General features: G+C 42.1%; 1 protein-coding gene across 8 annotated transcripts in view; it reads left to right on the top strand.

Moving 5' to 3' along the window:
- The window catches only part of ITGB6 (integrin subunit beta 6), a 144,411-nt gene that overhangs the window by 29,140 nt on the left and 93,503 nt on the right, over positions 1–21,768 (top strand). For 7 of the 8 annotated variants that reach the window (XM_047721882.1, XM_047721885.1, XM_047721883.1 and 4 more), the window contains one exon: positions 21,285–21,366. The gene's annotated coding sequence lies outside the window, so the exon portion shown is untranslated. Of the gene's footprint in view, positions 1–10,420; positions 10,540–21,284; positions 21,367–21,768 lie in introns of all 8 variants that reach the window. The other variant, XM_047721879.1, reaches the window with a different exon arrangement.

The following is a 21,768-nucleotide window of genomic DNA, read 5'->3' as shown; positions in this document are numbered from 1 at the left end:
GGACACACAGTCCCTCCACCTTCCTGTCTTTGTTCACTCCTCCAGCATTTCCCCCTCTAAAAGGAAAGACCAAAGCTCTGGTGCATTTCTATGACAGTGTAGACACCAGAGATGCAAACAGAAATCCATAGCGGGGTACGTGCATGAGGAAAGGGGGTGTCCAAGTAGACTTAAGCATGCCCACACGGTGTCTTTATTCATGATAGAAGATGGCACCCCTCCCTCAAGACACTGTTGCCATCTCCCAGAAAATTGTCATAAAGAATAGGCAGATCTACAATGTCCACCATGAGGATTGTGTTTACCCAGGTTAACACCTTCCTTCCAGTGCCTGGCACACTGTGGGCAGTCGTAAACTTCGACCCATTCAATTTGTCATGCTCGTCAACATCCGGAGCCACAGTGAGCCATCAGGCCCTGCCCACAGTTCTTGGTTGTTTGCAAATAATCCTCCCAGCCTCTCTCTCTCTTCATCTACAAAATCAGAACAAGGACACTGGAGGGCAGAAGGGTCCCTCCTGGCCCCCAGACCACCCCCATCACCGTCCAGGTATCAGCCTGGTCCTCTGGCCCTGCACCAGGTGGCACAGAGGGGAGGCCCGTGAGGCAGAGGGGCAGGTGGGGGGAGGACCGGTGCTAAGCCTGGCATTCCTTGTCCTCCAGGTTCTGCTGAAGAGCCAGCAAGTTAGAAGGGGCTCTGACTCCTGACTTGATGCCAGTTGTTACCAGCATGACTTCGGGCAAGTTTCCTAATCTCTCTTAATCCTAAGCACCAGTTACCTTATTCAGGAAAAGGAAAGAACAGAATCGACTTCACTCTACCGGTCAGGGCCCCAGCAGGAGACAGAAATGACACCAGTTATCTGAAGACAAAGAACTAAGCATAAAGAATTGTTGACTGGGTACAAACAGAGCTGTCAGTAAGGAAACTGAAAGTGTGGAAAGATACATCGAAGAGGTCACTGAGGTAGCAAATGTGGGAAGTGGCTACCACCCTTGGGGGGGTGGAGAAAAAAAGGAAGAACTGGGATTATTAAAACTTAGACACTTAAGGACCAAAGGAGAACTCCCACAGGGCTGAGACTCAGATCCCTGAGCGGGAGCACCGCTGGGCTGACAGTGGGGGTCTCTGGATGGGGGTGAGGAGGCTGGTTCTGCACATCGCAAAAAGAGCAAACTGGATTTGACTATGTTACTGGAATGAGCTCCACTGCCAGGGTGTGGAGGCGTCACTGGGGAGACACTGGAACAGGAAGCAGACAAGAAGCAGCATGTCCCTCTCCCACCCCCAGCCTTGCAGTTTCCCTCTATTGGCCCGTTGGCAGAGCCTGACAAGAGGCACTGCCAAAGCAGAAATGGGGTTTGTAGACTCCCAGCTTCAGCAACAAACCGGGTAGAGATGGCCGGGTCTGGAGCTCTGAGACATTAACTTAACAAATGGCCCATCCATAGTTGGGATTAAACAAACAAACAAAACCATATATAATGTTTAGCCCAGGGCCAGGCACACAATACGTGCTAAATATCCTTATCCTCATCTTCCTCCTCATCATCATTATTATGATAGACAAATGGGCTTGGCAATTAGATGGAAGATAAGGCAGGGTCTGTGGTGGGTTGATTGTGAGACCAGAGACTAATTTCTGGATTCCTTTTTAGAAGGATCACTGATTATAGGTGTAATATAAAGGAAGAACATATCAGATATAGGAAGTTGATAAATTAGTCATGTGAACTGACCTCTAAAATGTCCATCCCTCTTCATTCCCATGGCCCTGCATGACATCACACCCCCTTCACCTCTTTCCCAAATTCACTAATTCTTTTCTCCCACCTCCAAACACCTAAATCGCTCCACTCCAAGCCCAGTGGTCATTCCTACTGACTGCCTTCCCATCCTTAGACTCCCAATGCCTGTAGGGTAAAAACTAAATTCCTATGACTAACATTAGCACACTCAATGATCTGGTTTGGGAGCCCCAGAAATGCTACCTTCCTTTGGATCTAGCACTGCCCTCCCAACACAAAGGTCAGAATAGAAGAACGAGGAATGGCAAGGAAGTCTGGCTAGACCTAAGGAGTCTCACTTTGGATGTCCTGACATCAGCTCTAATTCAGAATGTCAGGAAGAGGAATAATATCCCTTTGCTTCTCACCCACCCCTAAAACTTTAATAAGTGACTCATCACAGCTGAGGTAACATCCTAATGCCCTCAGCTCATGAAGTGCAGCTCTCCTCTTCTTCATTAAATTAGCAACTCCCTTCTCCCTCTTTGTTCTCTTCAATAGTGTCTTCTTTTACAGTTATTGGCTGTATCAGTCAACTAAGGCTAAAATAAGCTGCAGTAACAAATACAACCAATCCCGAATCTCAGTGGGTTTATTTCTCACACATTGTTTATTTCTTACACACATCGTACGTAGGCTTTGGGACAATGGGAGCTCTACTCTACTCCCTTTTCAATCCAGGATCTAGGCTTATGAAGCAGCTCCTCTGAGGAATACTACTAGTTCATGGTTGAAGGACATGAAAAGATAGTGGAACCTCCCAGTGGCTCTTAAAGCTTCTGCTTAGAAGTAGCATCTATCACTTCTACTCAGATTTCATTGGCCAAAGGCCACATGGCTTCTTCTGAGCTCAGTAGAAATAGATATATGATATTCATTAAATTGAGGCCACTGCAAGTCATGGGGCCAAGATTGACATCAGTGGTCATGAATGTATAAAATTAGTATTTTGATCAATAAAACAATCGACTATACCATCTTCGCCAAGGATCCTATCACCTCACACCTGGATTTTTAAATCTCAGGGGATGACTCATCTTAATATAATCTGGCCCCAATAGAAGTGTTTCCACAGATCCTTTGGGGTCTCCCTGCTTCTAGTGTTTCCATTTAATATCAAGAGTGAAGTGGCTGCCATTTTATTATTTCCTAAATGCTATTATCCTCTTGTCATTCCCTTGCTCAGAACCTGCAGCAGCTCCCTATTGCCATGCAGTTCACATCTATATTCTGCAGCCTGGTGTTCAAGGCTTCCATCAACTGGTCTTCCCTTTAATGTCCAACTGCATCACAGCCCCAAAAATAGATCCAGCCTGGGGTCTGATGCTTTTCTACACGACTACTCCAAGATTTTGCTTGTGGTATTAATCTTGCTCCTGCTTTCCATCCTTGCCCTACTCTTTCTTTTCCAACAAGTTTATATCCTCCAATTTCTTTAAGAGTTGTCTCAAATCTCATCTTCAAACACAATGCTCTTGAATAACTACTCTTCACTCTCTTTATCCTGCTCAAAATTCAGAATTACAGCTCTATGTTCTGTTTTTATTTTCTCCTTCTGGAATCATTGTAAATTGCTGTGGGAAAAGACATTGGGGATTTTCTACTCCACATATAGCACCTCTGCTGAATTTAGGCATGAGGAAATTAAGACTTAGGAAAAGAATGAACAGAAATGTCACTAATTTGCTGAGAGACTAAATGGGGAGGGAAATTAAATCTCCTAGTACCTTGTTACTATTCTTCCCCTACACCAGTTTGTCTCTTTTAATTTATATCTATTTCTTCAACTAGATGATAATCTTTTTTAGGGTGGGGATGCCTCATTATATTATCTGTTATGCAAGACCCTTGACAAATACTGTCTCTAATTCTAACAACAACATTGCAGGGTAGCAATTATTCTTATTTTACCAATGAGAAGACTAAGTGTTAGGTAAGCCAAGATATGGGCCCAAATCACCAGTAAATGACAAAACCGTGTTTTTTGAATACCTACAGAAATGGTGCTAGTTCTTACTTAAAAGAGATTAAAATACAATTTACTTAAAAAATAAATGTCTCCACTTTAACATAGTTCTTAATAAATCCTAAAAGAGTAATATATTCAGGACTACAGAAATTTGTGGAGGACTGATATTGGGCCAAGGTATCAGGAAAGAGATTGGACTTGAGTGTGACAATTAAGGATGCACAGAATACGTACAATCTAAGCCAACATGGTGGGTGGGTGCAGGCATTTCCAGCAAGGATAGGGGTGTTGGCAGAAACTGGTAAAATGGGTCTTTGGGAAATTGGGAAAGACTTGTTTTTCAGAAACTATAGTTTTCATAGGAGAGTCACATAGTATATATTATAGCAATAGACTGGGGCAAAGTTATGGAAGGCTTTGAAGGCTGGGTCAAGATTTTGGGGTTTTATTCTATACGTTATGGAAAATCTCCAAAGATGGTTGACTTTTAAAAGTGGTGTTTAGGCACCTGGGTGGCTCAGTTGGTTAAAAGTGGTGTTTAATCCAGTGTGTAATATGTGAGTGATGGAAAAGGGACTGAGAAAGAAAAGACCACTTAAAGACCACTTAGAGTGGATTAAAGATCTCTTTAACCATCTACTTTTTAACAGAGAAGACTGACATGGGGGTGGGCAGGTTTTAAAGGGTGATAGAAATCACATCGTTGACTTAAGAATTATTGCTGTTGTTTGTGGAGGAGGGAGGAAGTTAGATAAGTAAAATATAGATTTTTTTTAAGTTGCTCATCCAATACAGTTTTGTTTCCATGAAAACATGAATGGAAGTTGAGGGTACAAAAGCTAATGGAATACTTCCTTGAGATGGGGGCAGGTAGAGTCTATTCCTAGAGAGTTAAAAAACTTTATACCTCCCAATTCCATCTTCATGCTACATGGTCTTCAATAGTAATTCTTGCAATGAGTTTTTTTTGTTTGTTTTGTTTTCATTTTGCTCTCTTCTTTCATTAGTAAATTCACAGTTCAGTGAGCATCCATATGGGGCTAAAATTGTGTTGTTTTCAACTTACTTGCTTCAAAGCTTATAATATTTCTCCTTTTTATAAATATTATCAGCAACTTTTTTCTATACAATTATTTGAAAAAAATAAAATGAACCAAATTTATTTAACTTAACAAGATACTCAATTTGCCTGAACTTTAATAAACAAAGATGGCACTATTCCCCAAATGGAAATATGGACCACCCAGACAAAGCAATGTACAATAGTTTCAATTTAAAATTTTAATTCATCATGAGGCGCCTTAGGTGGCTCAGTTGGTTAAGCAACTGACTCAGGTTTCATGATCTCAGGGTGGTAAGATCAAGCCCAGCACTGGGCTCCAAGCTCAGCATGACATCTACTTGAGATTCTTTCTCCCTATGTTCCATTCTCTGGCTCACACACTCTCTCTAAAATAAAATAAAATAAAATAAAATAAAGCAAAATAAAATGTTAATTCATCAACCAGCATATGGAAATTCAAATGTGAATCACTACAGGGAATTTAATGATTTCATACCTACAATGAGAGTTTAAAAAAAAAAGTATAGATTGAATAAAAATTGGATTTATTACATATGCATACCTCAACACATTAATCATTGGAGTAATATTTCCTTTAAGAACTTCTTATTTTCTTTTAAAGATTTTATTTGTTTATTTGACACACAGAGAGAGAAATCACAAGTAGGCAGAGAGGCAGGCAGAGTGGTGGGGGAAGCAGGTTCTCCGCTGAGCAGAGAGCCCGATGCGGGCCTTGATCCCAGGACACTGAGATCATGACCCAAGCCGAAGGCAGAGGCCTAACCAACTGAACCACACAGGTGCCCTGAGAACTTCTTATTTTCAACTCCAGAATCATTGTTGGGATTCCCTTTTGGCCCTTCTCAAAACTTAGAGTTTTCCTTAACTTTGGGATTCAGAGACATCTGGAAGTATTGGCCTAAAGAACATCAGTGGTGTCAAAACATAACTCCCAACTACTAGACCTTAGTTTGGAAACTCCAAGTCATGCTCATTTTACCTTCCACAGGGCCAACTTGTACATTTAATTGAATGACCCAGGAATAATGATGTGGCTTACATCTGTGTATCTGATGTTTTAATCTCATTTCAGGGATAAAAAAATGAAGAGAATTTTGGATTTTGGAAGGTCTAGAAAAAGAGTCTTCAGCCTGCATGACGAGCGCCGTTCCTTACTTAGGGGTTCTAAACTTTTTTTGTGTGGCATGGACCCCTTTGGCAGTCTAATGAAGCCTATGATCCCTTTGCAGAAAAAAATGTTTTAAAATTCCTAGGCTAAAATATATACGATTAGAAAAAAAGCCAATTAGATTGAAACGTGGTTATCAAAATACTGAGAAACAAATTTATGTTATAGTAACCCATGTCCCTCTTTTTTAACCCTTTAATAATAAGGTCCAGAAGCAGGTCTGAGGATTTTGACACAATGACCATTTTTTACATCATCTTGTGATATCTGCTACAAATATAAAGTGATATGGAAAATATGTGTGATTTCTCCTGGTGAGAGTTAATGGATACTACTAATAGGACAGTGGTTTGTTGTCTACATTTATAGGAGAGAAATGTCTCATTATAATCTGGGAATAGTGAAAATTTTTTTCCATTTCAAGGTCACAGACCCTCCCCCTTAAGTTCTGTTAGTGTGAAGACCTCAGGTTAAGAACACCTATGTTAAAGGATTGTTTCTAAGTAAACACAAGCTGCCAGGGATTTTACAGACCTCTACTCAGGCAGCATGGAGGTGACCCCACTGCCACCCTGGGAAGGGGTCCACTGAGCTTGCTCACCACTGTAACCAGCCCCTAGCATCATGTCTCACCCAGAGCAGATGTTCATCACAGATATATTGATTGATTGTAGGAAGACAGAGTTGGAGAGATAATAGAGGAGATGGCACTTGGCTTTTGAAAGTCCTTTCTGCCCTAATGTTCTGAGACTGTGGCTCTGTGACAAATGCAGAAGGAATTTCACTGAAGCCAGCTCAGAGGGCTATGGCTGCCAGGAAGTGACCGCAGGAGACAGTTCGGGGAGGGGGTAGAAAAGCAATGCAGAACAGCAGGGGTGAAGTGGGCCGGGTGTTGAAAACTCAGCAGTGAGTCTTAACTCCATCCCTAAGATAAAGATCCAGATCAGAAAATGGGGCTGCCACATCCAGTGACCACAGAGGGTAACCAAAGGGCAGAGAAACAGCTGAGGCTGCCCAGCTGTTTTTTGGTTGTTTGTTTTTTTTTTCTTTTTTCTTTTTTCTTTTTTCTTTTCCTGCTGCATGTCTATCAGCAAGGGGAATGGACAGGAAATTCATTCTTCAAGATTCTGGCTCATAATTCTCTTGATGAGGAGATTATTTGTAAGCCTAAAGTCTTTCTGTGTTTCTGACAAGAGTCATTAGTGGAAAGTGTTGATTGAGGGTGCTCCCCACCTCTACCCCCAGAAAAGAAAGAAGGCCGAATTCACACAGCCTTGTGAAGCTCCTGTCAGGACAAAGTGTTGGAAATTAAGACAAACATAATGTAAAGCAATTGTTAAGGTTAATAATAGTTGTAAACTTGGCACAGATGAATGAATTTATTTCAGTTGAGACATTTATTTATTTCAGTTGAGACATTTAACACTTTTGTATTGGGGGCCCTCACGTTAGACAAAAGAATAATAAAAATAGCTATTATTTTTCAAGTATGCCTACCATGTATCAGGTAACTTGTGTAATTCTGTAATGCTCACAACAAGCCTGTGTGCTTACTAGCCCCTGTAGTGGGTTAAATCGTGGCTGCACCAGAAGATTTGTCTACCTAGAACCTGTCTGTGAATGTGATCTTATTTGGAAAAAAGTTTTTACAGAGAAATTAAGGATTGTGGGATGAGATCATCCTGGACTATTTGGGTGGGTCCTAAATCAATGACAAAAGTCCTGATAAGAAGAGGGGTTGATCCAGACAGAGGAGAAGACAGAGGAGAAAGCTGCAGGCAGATGAGGTGTTGGTGCCATGGGTCGCTAACTCAAGGAAGGTCAAGGACTGATGTCAGCCACCACAAACTAGGAGAGAAGTATGGAACAGACTCTCCCTCACAGCAACCAGAAAAAAAATCAACCCTGTCAACATGTTGATTTCAGACTTCTAGCTTCTTGAACCTCGAGGGAATAAATTTCTGTTGTTTCCAGCTTCCTGGTTTCCTCTAGGATGTGCTCGAGGCTCTGAGAATCAGGGAACTATTGCTCTACTGTTGAAAACTGCCCATGCGACCGTGGCCAATCATTAACTAGTTAAGACCTGTGTCAGGTATTCTCATCCCTCTGCTGCCTGACCAGACGCATAACTTCAGTAATTTCAAGTTGAAATAATCCCATGAGGGTAATAAAATCCAGTATGAAGGTTAATCCCATGCCTGGAATCAGAGTGCCTGGATTTGAGGCCAACTTTTCCACTTAGTAACTAGGAGACCACGGGCAAGTTATTTAACCTCTCTCTGTGCCACATTTTTTTTCTTTTGTATGATGGGAAGAACTCAAGAGGAGCCTAAGGAAATATAACAACAGGTGTAATGTGGTTTCCTGTGTGGGATTCTTGAGCAGAAAGAGGAGATTAAGTAAAACCTGAGGAAATATGAATAAAATATGGACTTTAGATAATAATAGCATATCCATATGGGTTTATTATTATAACAAATGTACCATAATAATATAAGATGTTACTAATAGGGAATAATAGGGATCCCTGGGTGTGAGGCATATGGGAACTCTCTCTTCTAATCAATCTAAAACTGTTCTAAAATATAAAATTAAATTAAATATTATTTTTTAAATGGGGAAGCTATCAGTACCCTGACTCACAGTGTGAAACAAAATTTAGAACAGTGCATGGCACATTGTAAGGGCCATCGTTTGCTACTATTGTTTTAGGATTAGTATCAAGACCAAGATAATTTTGTTTCCCATGTTCCATGAAACAGGCTAAATAATTCCCTTCAAAAGTAAGATGGTGCTATATTGTTAGAGTAAGGTTGTCTGAAAATGTTGTTGCAATTCGAGTTTTGTCTCACTCCAAAGCTAGGTGAAGCTAAATAAAGTCACTAAACATTCTCTTATACCTCAGTATTTCTTGGTTTTTAGATTGTCAAACTGATTTCTGACAACCATCTTACTATCTGCATGCAGTTCAAATGAATAATCCAGCTTATTTATCTGTGAACAAGAAAAAAAAATACTTGCAAATATAGCTTTGAAACATGTCTTCAGGTGTTAAAAAATGTTACTGGCTTCCCTGTTTTAAAAACACCTCTAACGGGGCACCTGGATGGCTCAGTGGGTTAAAGTCTCTGCCTTTGGCTTGGGTCATGATCCCAGGGTCCTGGGATCAAGCCCCGAATCGGGCTCTCTGCTCAGCGGGGAGCCTGTTTCCTCCTCTTTCTCTGCCTGCCTCTCTGCCTCCTTGTCATTTCTATCTGTCAAATAAATAAATAAATCTTTAAAAAACAAAAACAAAAACAAAAAACCAAAAAAACCTCTACCACATTTTACCCTTTCTTGGGAAATCAGGCAGACTGAATTATAGTGACTCTTCCTCTGCTATGTTGACACCCCACAAGGTAGTCAAATTATTCGTTTCTTATATATTCATGTAGATCCTCATCTCAGTGAAGTAACATTTTTATTCCTGAACAATGACATAAAACTGACCACTGTAGGAAGTGAGGCTTCTTGGGGTGCCTGGGTGGCTCAGTGGGTTAAGCCTCTGCCTTCAACTCGGGTCATGATCTCAGGGTTCTGGGACGTGCCCATATCAGGCTCTCTGCTTGGCAGGGAGCCTGCTTCCCCCTCTCTCTGCCTGCCTCTCTGCCTATGTGTGATCTCTCTCTCCCTCTCTGTCAAATAAATAAATAAAATATTTAAAAAAAAAAAAGAAGTAAGGCTTCTTATGAGAATGATCGTGTCGAGGAAGGACGTCTAGATTCAAGCAGACTGTTCCCACCTCACCTGAAGCCACACATCCAAAGAGTTTGAGTCAGTAGGAAGGAAAGCAAGTTTGGGACAAAGTGTTGCCCACTTTCTCACCTACCTAAAGGAGAAAACGCTGTTGTCTTAGAGGGAACTACTCTTTTACACCTTCTGCAAGCAAGACAGGCTCAAGGGTCCACAGAAGAGAGCTTGAGGAAGGAATGCCGTACTAACAAGAAATAAGCAAAGGGTGGACACAAGCCAGAGTGGGGATCCTCTGCGTCATAGGGAAGTAGCATGCAGTGTTTCATAAGGGAAACCAGACCAGGTCATTCAGTACAAAAAATATTTTAAATAACCAAGGTCAAGACCTGGGTCTGAGTTTAGAGATTTATGAGTCATCACTACCCCAAGTTCTTATTCTGAACTTTCATATAAATGGACTCATTTTTTGGACTTCCCTGAGAAAGAGAATTTTCTCCAGGAAAACCCATCTTGAAAGGTCTTTGAATGAGATAATACGTTCAAACTGCAGCAGGAAACTAATTCACACGTGGATTCTTGGGAAATCTGGCTATAATGCTTAAGTTTGATTCTGGATCTCCTCAACAGGATCTTAGGTAAAATTTCACAAAACTTTCAATATCTCTATTCTTTCTTCTAGCACTTCTGAAACTATTAGGTGGAAATGGATCTAGGAATGCTAATAAGTACATGAAGAAAAAAGGCTTTCCCTAAGCAAACAATTTTTTGTTTAATTGGCTTTTTAATTGTTAAACAAAGGTAAGCAATTTTCTTCACTGTGGGGCATCTTAAAGTGTTTAAAAGGTTAATGAGCACTGTGGTTTCTGATACGAGAGATTTGATCCTCTGCATTAACTAAACTATAGGAACATTTCACCATCAGGGTAAGGATTAACAGCTCTCTTCAGAACAGACTTTGAGAGGTAATACTGATACATTATTTTGATCTGAAGTCCATACTTTATTCAATGCCTCTTCCTCCACTGACACCCATAAAAATAAATCATTCTGTTGGTTAACATTTAAATCCTGTCTTCCTCATCCTTAACTTCCAAAGTTTAGACCCTACACCATCTCAAATTAATTTACACCATGCAACAAATATCCAGTAATCCACCAAGATCTGGGCTGAGACCAGAGCTGACAACTGCCTTTTCCACGAGTTCCTCTATTAATGCTCAAGATGTCATAATTTTATCAATGTGTAGCATATTTGCCAAAAAACAAAACAAAAAAAAACTCTCCTAAAATATTTGCAGCTAACACAAAATTTCTTCTACCAAAAAACTTTCATTACATGTGTTTCGGTTGGAATTTTAAAACTTTGAACTCCTTGAAATGAAGAAAATTATTCACTACTTAAAAAAATGTTGAAACTATGGTTGAACCCTCTGCTGCACTGGGCATCAGTTAAAATCCTGGAACACTTTCCTCGGCTACCTGGCCCAGGGAAGGACAGACTGCCAGCACAGCTTCAGCCAGAGAAATTCTGAGACAACAGGATGCAGGACAGACAGGCTGTTTTCATAGTTCCTCAAAGTCCCCCACATCTGACAGTTCACTCAAGGCGTATTTTGTCTGAAAGTAATCATGTCCAACAATATATGGATTCATTCCTTCATTTAATTTACATGCCAGCTGAATTTGTTTGTTTTTTTAAAAATTTATTTATTTATTTGAGAGAGAAAGAGAGAGCATGAGCCAGGGGAAGGGAGAGAAGCAGGCTCCCTGCTGAACAGGGAGCAGGTACTGGATCCCTGGACTCTGGGATCATGACCTGAGCCAAAGACAGACGCTTAATTGACTGAGCCATCCAGGCACCATGAATTTGCTTTTAAAGACTTTTCATCTTCCTCCTTTTCCAATTTCTTTTAAGATTTTATAAGTATTTTTTTTAATTTTTTAAAGATTTTATTTATTTATTTGACAGAGAGAGATCACAAGTAGGCAGAGAGGCTGGCAGAGAGAGAGGAGGAAGCAGGCTCCCTGCTGAGCAGAGAGCCCAACGTGGGGCTTGATCCCAGGACCCTGGGATCATGACCTGAGTTGAAGGCAGAGGCTTTAATCCGCTGAGCCACACAGGTGCCCCCCCTTTTTTTAAGATTTTAAATTTTATTTATTTGAGAGAGAGAGAGAGCAGGAGCTTGGGTGAGGAGCAGAAGGACAAAGAAACAGACTCTCCGCTGAGCAAGGAGCCCAGTGCAGAGCTCGAATCCCAGGATCCTGGGATCATGACCTGAGCCCAAGGCAAATGCTTAACTGACTGATGACCCAGATGCCCCTCCTTTCCAATTCTTGAGACATCACCATGTTAACAACATTTTGAACAGTTTGTTAGAATAATTTATTGGTCAGCCTTTTTAACGATTAGAGCATTCAATGATCTCAATCCCTTTCCCTATTTGACTTTGCATAAACTTACTGGTAGGATTTAGTGAGCGGGCATCAACAACAATCAGAAAAAGTCCATAAAATGGGAGCTGAAAAAAAAATGGGAGCTGAAAGTAGTCAACTCTCTATGGACCTCCTCAAGGATATTCCTTAAACATAATCATTGGTGACCATTTCTCCCAGCTTTTTAGAAAATAAAAACCTTCTCTACTGTTGCAATTGCATGAATTACATCTTTAAGGTAAAAAAAAAAAAGTCCAGAATCCTTCTATTTTGCAAGATTTTTTAAAAATTAAAATATGCCCATCTCACCTGCCTTCTTACAGTGCCCTAGTGAGGAATTATATTTTTAAAAAATCTGTTAGGGCAGACTCTTTCCCTATTGGAATTCATCCCAATGGTCTACCTGTACAGTTAGGGAGGACTGTGGGATCATGGGGATTTTCCAGGCTTTTTTTTTTTTTTTTTTTTTGCTTCTCAAATACCAAGACACGGGGAATTCAAGAGCAGAGATGCCAGCCAATCGGACTTTCACCAAGCTGAAGGAATGTTAACAATACAAGTATGTAGACAGTCTCACCATGAAGCACTTGCCTTCATTGTTCTGAACCTTCCTATTCTGCCACAAAACACCTTCTGCACAGTTACGATTATACATGACTGTACAGGTTATTACAGCCAACTAAAACTGACCATGACTCTTACTATGGGCAGACCTTCTCTGTTATCTGTATGACATGTCTGGAGAAACCACGGATGATGGTTATCAAGCAGAAACGTTCATTATTCTTGGAGTCTTCCTAGAGCCCTGGATTCCTCTCCTTTCCTACACAAGACCCATTTGTAGATCCTGTCTATCTTGGAAGTATGTCCAGAATCTAACCACCTCTCACTACATTCCTTGTCTGAGCTTTCATCGTCTCTGGCCTGAACTACTGAAAAAGCCTCTGATAGGTCTCCCTGCTTCCGTCCTTGTCTGCTCAGAGTGATCCTCTCAAAACATAAGCTATGTTATGTCTCACAAAACCCCATTAAAACTTCTCTTCTCTATCAGAATACAAATCCAGAGTTCTACACATGGCCCACAAGGCTCTCCTGAGGAGCTCCTCACTGGCCTGCCCCAGTACCTCCTCAGGCTCACCCAACCCAATCTCACCAGCCACCTTGTCTGTTCCCAAATACTGTGCCCCAGGATCGTATACTTGATCTTCCTCCAGACAGCCCTGTGTCTCTCTTCTTCACTTCCCCAGAGAATTGTGTCATTCCACGTTATCAGAGGCTCCTCTGGCCACCCCACCCGGTCATTTCCTGACCCTTCACCATTCTTCATGTTTCTTAGCATGTACCACCGACTTAGCATGTATATCATTTATCTTTGTTTGTGGGCTTATTGTCCATCTCTTCCAGGAATGTCAGCTCCATAAGGAAGAGATTTTGTCAGTTTTAATCAATACTGTATTTCCAGAACAGTGCTTGGAACAGAGTAGGATCTCCATAGAGAGTTGCTGAATGAGTATGTGAATGAACAAATAAATAAATCAGAATCCATTTATTTGGATTCTGCCCATTACAGCCCCAGAAATAAGAAATGGTGCTCGTCAGAAAAAAACATTTGCTTAAAACCAAGGAATCCTAACCTCTAAACTATTCGAATTATCTTTTAAAAAGAAAAGAAAAAAATACTTAGTTTTGCAAGCTGTGAATGAGCAAATCACTCTGCAATCTGTGTGTTCATATGGACTTCTTGTCATGCCATACCATTCACTTCATAGTTGGGGGAAAAGGGCACAAAGAGAGTTCTGAGTCATGTTAGAATAAACTCCTATTTACCGAGATTTTATGAAAAATCTTGTCGTTGGGATTTTTCCACAAACTAAAGTGCAGAAGGAGCTCAGTTCTTTAAGCCTTCAAAATCATTTCCAAAACCTAAAGTGAGTGAGTTTCCCAAGCAGGCCTCACATGCAAGACATACATCAGACTTGCTAAGTGAGAGCTATCTTCCTTGAACCAAGTGTGACTAAGTCCTGAACTTCAGAGTTGGGTGGAGAGGGACTGCGGCTGGAGGAGGAGGAGTTAATCCTGAGTCATTTCCTGGCCACAGGACGCGCCTGCGACCGCCCTCTCCTGGACACAATGCCAGGCCTGGATCCTACAGGCAGTGTCACCTTCCCCTGAAAGGGCAAGGCAACAGGCTTTGTTTCATTTGCTTTTAAGTGATTTGTACCAGACTTCAGTCAGAGAAGGAATACAAAGGATTGTGTGATCCAGGACCACATTTCTGTCTCATTTTTGCTGGTGAATGATCCAAGTATGAACAACAAAACAAACCGAAAGGAAGACAGCTGGATACAGAGATCGAGCTGGAACACGGAGTCTCGAGGTTGAGAAGCAGACATGTCTTAAAGTTCCTTGGGAATTTCATTTCTTGCTGACAGCTGCTTGATGATTCTATGAACACCTTGTGTCTATCAGGAGGCAGTGGGCCTGGTGATGCTAAGTTTGGGTTGGAGGGAGCATTCTGTCTCCAAGGCTTTGCTGCCTGAGCAGCTCTGGGGACACTGGGCAGTTTACAGAGCTTCTCATGCCTCAGTCTCCTCATCTGGTAAATGGAAGTAAAGTAGTTCCTACTTCATAGAGATACTATGAAAATGAAATAAGGCAATATTACCAGATGTTTAATAGTGCCTGGCAAATAGGGAAGAGCTCAATAACACTAACTACAGTAAACATGAATCCTGAATGAAATCAGAGGGGGTTCTCCATAAAGGGATGAAGGCTCCTCTGAGGTTCCACCTTGTACAGGTGTGGGGGAGTAGCTGGGGCCAGTAGGTAGCTCCAACTGAGGGCAGAAAGCCAGATAACCCTCAGGAAGCATTCCTGGTGAACTCCCTGCCGAAGGAGATATCAAGAAGAATGGGACTAGAATCTCCAAGCCTTCCGTAGTTTGTCATATTTTTTTTTCTTTCCTTCTCATTTTAATGACAATAGACCCTTTCATACCTAATTTATTTCCAATTCTGCATTCTTTTTCTTTTCTTTTCTTTCTTTTTTTTTTTTTTTTTTAAGATTTATTCATTTGTAGAGAGCAAGCGAACATGTGAGCAGGAGGAGGGACAGCGGGAGAGGGAGAGAGAGAGTCCTCAAGCCAACTCCCTGCTGAGCACAGAGCCTGACACAGACTCATGACCCCGAGATCATGACCTGAGCAGAAATCAAGAGTTGGACCTTAACCAACTGAGCCACCCAGGTGTCCCTGCATTCCTTTTCTTAAAGAAGTCACCCCAAATCACATCATCTTTAGGCTTTTCACAACTGGATTCATCCCAGAATTATATAATTAAATCTTCACCATAATCTTGAAAAGTAGCTATTATCTCCATTTCTCAGGCTGGAAAGTGCTCAGAGATCAGTGGTATCCCCAGCAATATACCATAGGACCTGGCAGGACTACAATTTGAACCCAGGTCTCTCTATATACAAAATATCATTTCTTCCCACTAGACCCAACTTCCTCCCATCATGAGCATCATGAAGACTTCAAAAAGCGAGCTCCAGACTCAAACCAAACCCGTGTTCACAGCAGCATTATTCACAATAGCCAAAAGGCGGAAACAATTCCAATGGGTATGGACAATGAGTAGATAAAACAAAATGTGCTTTATCCACACAATGGAATATTATCTCTGAAAGAGGAATGAAACTCTAAAGCATGTGGATGAACCTCGAAAACTTTATGCTAAGTGAAATAAGCCACACATAGAAGGCTTCATTGTATGGTTCTACTTTTGGCCAGTTACCTAGAGTAGTGATTTCATAGAGGTGGAAAGAAAGAGTGAGGGTTAGCGGGGGCCAGGGACACAGGAAGTTATTTTTAATGGGTGCAAAGTTTCAGTTTGGGATGATAAAAATTCTGGAAAGGGATAGTAGTGAAAGTCGCAAAACAATATGAATGTACTTAATGCCAATGAATTGTACACTTAAAAACGGTTACTGTGATAGATGTTACGTTATGTATATTTTACCACAATAGAAAAAGTGAACTCCAGACTAGAATGTAAGGCCCAGGCCACTAAAAATTTCTCTAACATTTAATACATGTGGGCATTATGCACCAGGATGACAGGAGACTGGTCCATATCCTCTTTAAAAGAATTTTTCTGAAAGCCTTGAAATATGAAGGCATCATTTTTTCAAGTGGATACAAATGTATCCTGCACTTTGAAATGACACACACCTGCAAGTCATCCATAACATGTTGCCAATGCCCTTCCCTGCATTGTGTCACACACATAGATACATAAGGGTCGGACCCTAAGACAAAGCACCCATTTCTTCTGTCTTCTTTCAGCTACTCACTGTGAAACGTTTTCCTAGAAAGACAACTAGAGGTAGACCTGTCACTGGTACTTGAAATAAAGCTGGTAACACAGCAAGACCATCCCCAAAGCTGGCAGTCCTCACTAAGGTCCCAGGGTTTGAATTGGATACCAGCCAGGTCTACTCAGGAGGGTTTTGAGGTGCCCTGGGGCTGGCCCTGCTGGGCTCTAGATCGTCACTCTCTGATGTTGAGTGGCTATATTAGGAGAGACCCAAGCTAATTACAGCAAGTCAGATGGGTTCATGTGGCTTCCTGAAGTCAGGGCTCAGCTGAGGACAGCCCATTGCCAAATCTCAGAAGCTGAGGCTCGTTGAAGGACAGAACTGTGTCCTTCAGTGTTACCGAGCTGTGTTACTCCACCTGCCCCCAGCTCAGAGCCTTTGAAGATCAGACTTCTAGAAGGAGTCAGAGCCCCCAGGCTAGGGCTATGAACAATCGGGACAGTATAATTCTGTGAGCCTAATCAGCCTATATAAAAATGTACATGGTGTGACAGGATCTCTTGAGTTTAAAGAATAGAGACTCGTTTGACTACCTGTAAGTAATGGGAATTTGTTTCAAGATACACATTGCCCTAAAAGAGACAGGATCCTGGGAGACCTAAGAAGAGCCAGGCCTCAGAGAGATTCAGATTTTATTTATTTATTCGACAGAGAGATCACAAGTAGGCAGAGAGGCAGGCAGAAAGAGAGAGGAGGAAGCAGGTTCCCTGACGAGCAGAGAGCCCAATGCAGGGCTCAATCCCAGGACCCTGAGATCATGACCTGAGCCGAAGGCAGAGGCTTTAACCCACTGAGCCACCCAGGCGCCCCCTCAGAGAGATTCAGTCTGGAAGGGCATTTGGGATCTATAGCAATTCTAGCCTGGGCCATGCTCCTTTCTCCTTGACAGAGTAAGTTTGCCAACCTGACTCTGGTGTCCTGTTCTGGGCTCTGGGTCCCTTCTCTGCTGCTTTGACTATGGCACTCTTGACCCACCATCTCATCTTCTGTACATTATAGCTTTCCTCTGCCTTGGGCCTCTTCCTCCTTCTACCTCCTTGTAGCTGCCAATTCCTCCTGTCATCGACCCCCTCCTTGAAGTCATGTTCCCTCCAAACTGAGTGTACTCCCTGCTAGCTTCAGGTCCCAATACCAAACCCCTGATTTTTAGTCTTTCTTTCCCAGTTCAAATTTCATACGTAAAGGAACAGAGGTAATTAATCTGGGTGCCTTGGCTAAGGGGACACAGTTTTTATCCAGAATACCTTATGGGCTGCTGGTCACCTCATGGAACAACTCGGGTCACTCCCTCCACAGGGGTACAGAGGATTGATACTTTCCAGGAAAAGGCACCAGGTACCACATCTTCAGCAAGCAAGAATGTTTTTTCTATACCTTATAGCCTGTTACAAATTTTCAGAGTGGTGCCAAGGTGGAAACAGAGTGGATGGACATTTTCTTGTAGCATTGTTCTACTTTATATTTTCTCTTAAATATTTTTTCCCACCCTGCTTTTTATTCTCAGCTTTCATCACAACCCAAGCAAAGGATACCTTTTCCTTCTCCTAATTGCATTTGTAGCTCCCAAAAGCATTCATTCATTTACTTATCAATTTATTCATATCCATGGAGGGCATGCTTATAAGAGATAAAAGCCTAGACAATGAAGACATAAAATTCATCCACTGACTTGATAAATATTAATTCACTACCTGCAAAGTGCCAGGCTTATGCCATTTGCTGAGACTATGAAGGTAACTAAGACACAGTCCCTGCCTGATGTGTAGCAAGAATTCAGTAAATTCAGTTGAATAAGCAAATGCCTTAAAGGAGCTCCCAGCTTCGTGGGCAAGAGACGCCAAGTATTAAGCAATTACTAGCAGAGTGAAAAAGGCTGTCTGGAGAAAGTCCTTGGGAAGAGGCCTGGAGAGACAGGAAGGTCCTCCTGTGGGCACCCGTGTCTCTGCTGAGACATGGCAGTGAGCTGAGCTAGCCAGTGAGAAAACTGAGGTGAAGGCGGGGGCCTCCAGGCAGCACAAATGGCACAGGTAAAGGCTTGGAAGTAGGGCAGGGAATGAACCTCGAGGGGCTGCAATTTGAGACAAGGTATATAAAGCTGGCAATGATGATTTTAAGAACTGGGAGGGAAGTCTGTACATCGGATGGTATAGGGTCCTCAATTTAAACACAGGGTCATGTTGAGCATCTGGAATTCACCCAGGACCTTGACGTTGCCTGTCTCCAGTTGGCAGAAGTATAGGTAGATTGTCTGGATCTGGTGTGTACCACTCCCACTCATATTCCATTGGCAAGAGCTAGTCATTGGAATTCTCTTTAACTGTAAGACAGGCTGGGAGAGACAGTCCGACTGTGTTCCCAGGCGCAAGAGATTTCTGGCAGCTGTTAGAACCCTAGAGAACTGGTTCCAGGAAGTGGTCACATCCAGAGTTGTATGGGCATCCTTGATGCCAGCTCATTGCCGGGGAGGGCAGTGGGCGGAGAGACTACTCAGTGACCAGAGCAACACCAGTCTGTCCAAGGTCCATCAGGTGCTTCAGGCAGTCTGGGATGTAAGATCTTAGCTTCCAAAATGAGATTTGACAAGTGCATGTTCCATCGATAGAAAAAGGTAGATTTCAAGTAGAAATTGTCAAGAACTATGAAGGCCTTAAGATTTTCCTTGCAGGCTACCAAGAGAGCTCGTCACAGATTCGTGGATGCCGACAGACATAAGGGGTACCGAGGTCAGAGAGAAACGAATGTGTAATTCACACCACTAGCAGCAGCTGGAAGGGCAGCACTTTATTCCACCTGTTCCCCAAGGTCAAGTCTCACGAGGTAACACCAAGGGAAAGAGGGGACACCTGCACACGTGATGGGCTGTGTTACAACAGAGGAGCCCTGAGTTGAGGGAAACTGAACGCTTTATACTGGGCCATAAGCACGCCTACTCCCGTTCTAGAGGGTGACAAGATCTCTGTTTTCCAAAGCTGTAAGCTATCTTTTCTTGGCCTGACCAACCGTATCTGTCCCTTCAGACATCCTTGAAAAGAGAATCTAGAACAAAGGCAGTCAGTGCCTCTGCTTGCAAGACACGCAGAAATGTGAAAGAAATTTGGAGAACTGTCTTTCAGGAAAGAGGTTCCTTTCTAGCCAGGAATGTTCTTCAGCCAGCAGCTTTCTTAACTGGATCCTGCTCCGCCTGACCTCTAGATGTGGGCCCATCGCAGGCTCAGTTCGCAGAGCTCTTCCTTATCTACACTTCTTTCCTTGGGATCTCATTCAGACTCTTCCCTTTAAATCCATGTTGATGATACCAAATTTACAGTTTACCCTTCAACGCTACGCCTACTTCCAGACTCAGATAGCGAACTGCCTATGTGGCATCCTCCCTTTGTTATCTTGTGGAAGTCTCGAGCGTATTATTGAGTCCCATCCTCCACAGGAAAACGGATCTTTCCCCAGCGTAACCCCTCTTAGGAAAGACTATTAGACATTCAGTTGCTCAGGCCAAGAATTTCTCTTTCTTCCGTATCCATGCCAATATTCCATGAGCCTATTCTGTTTTCTTTTCTTTTCTTTTTTTTTTTTTAAGATTTTATTTATTTATCGGTCAGAGAGAGATAGCACAAGCAAGTGCCCAGGCAGGGGGAGCGGCAGGCAGAGGGAGAAGCTCCCCACTGAGCAAGGAGCCTGATGCGGGACTCAATTCCAACACCCCAGGGTCATGACCTGAGCTGAAGGCACACGCTTAACTGTCTGACCCTCCTAGGCATCCCAAGCCTATTCTGTTTTCAAATTATAACTTACGTCTGAGCACTGCTATCCTTCTATAGTACCATATCCTAGTCTCAACCACCTTGTCTCTTAGACAACTGCCGTAAATTTCTAATTGGCCTCTACCTTCTCACCATGCCCCATACATTCTAACCTCCATGGCGGCCAGAGTAATTCTTTTCAAATGTAAATCAAATAATATTATTCTGCTTCCAACCTTCCAACGACATTCCAAACGCATTTAGAGTAAAATTCAAGGTCAAAACGAACTCTGAACTCTGAACTCTGAACTCTGCCGCTAAATCGACCCACTAGGCTACCCTTCCTCTCCTTTCTCGTTCTCACTGTCTTTGAAAATGCTGAGCGTGAGGCTATCTCAGGGCCTTTACACTTTGTTGCCCAAGTCAGTTAGGGCTCTGTCAGGTGTCAGTTGAGCAGAGAACTCTTCTTGACTATCCTAAATAAAATAACACACCCTCGCTACCCCTCTTTCCTTTTAGCCAGCTTTATCATTTTTCTTCACCTTTATTACTGCCTGATTTTAAGCAGCAGCTTAGAATATATGTTTCATGAGTTAAGAACTTGGGTTTGTTTACTGACATATCATCTCTGCTTCTACAATGATACCTGACACAGAGTAGATGCTCAATAAGTATTTGTTGAATGAATGGATGGACGGATGAATGAATGAATGGATGGATGGATGAAAATAGTTAATATGAGGTACGAATATAGAGACAATATCAGGGGCACAGATATTTTATGCCTCAATCTCTTCTTTAAGCTAAATCAATTGATTTCATACCATGTTTTTCTCCCAAAAGGCTTATCTTTCAGCTCTTTAATAATTCTGCTTTCTCTCTACAGGATTCTTGCCATGTTCTTTCATGTTCGTGTGTATGATGGAGTTCAAAATTGAACATAGCCTTCTGAGAAGAACCTGAGCAGTCTATAATTAGTTTTCCCTCTCTCCACAGGATTCGCATGCTTGTCTAGAAATACACATTTAAAAGCTAATCTCCCAGGACAAACGCCCAGCCACAAAGAAGCCTGTCCAAGGTCAGACAGTTTAGAGAGTAACAAAGCGAATATTTGACTCTTACCTGTTTGGAGTTTTTACAAATCCCCATACATTCTCCTGAATACATTGGGACGAATATATAATCAACCTCATGAATTTAACCATAGATTGTTTCTATTTTAAATTGGCCACTCTTCCTTTTAACCACTGATTACCTGCACTGTGCCAAGTGGTGAGCTAGAGGCTGGGACAGAGAAAAGAGCCCTTGGTCCCTATCCAGAAGGATGCCAAATCCTGGGCACCTATGTGTCTGTTTCCATTGTTGTTGTTGTGAAATTATCTAATCTGGCTCTAATTTCATTTTCATATATTATATTTATTTCCAATATCACTTCTTAATTAAGGATTCTATACTTATAGAAAGAATATCTTTCATCTGG

Source organism: Lutra lutra, chromosome 3 (assembly GCF_902655055.1).
Source record: "Lutra lutra chromosome 3, mLutLut1.2, whole genome shotgun sequence".
Classification (NCBI taxonomy): domain Eukaryota; kingdom Metazoa; phylum Chordata; class Mammalia; order Carnivora; family Mustelidae; genus Lutra; species Lutra lutra.
Note: the sequence above shows the minus strand (reverse complement) of the source record. Positions and strands in the feature narration are given on the sequence as shown.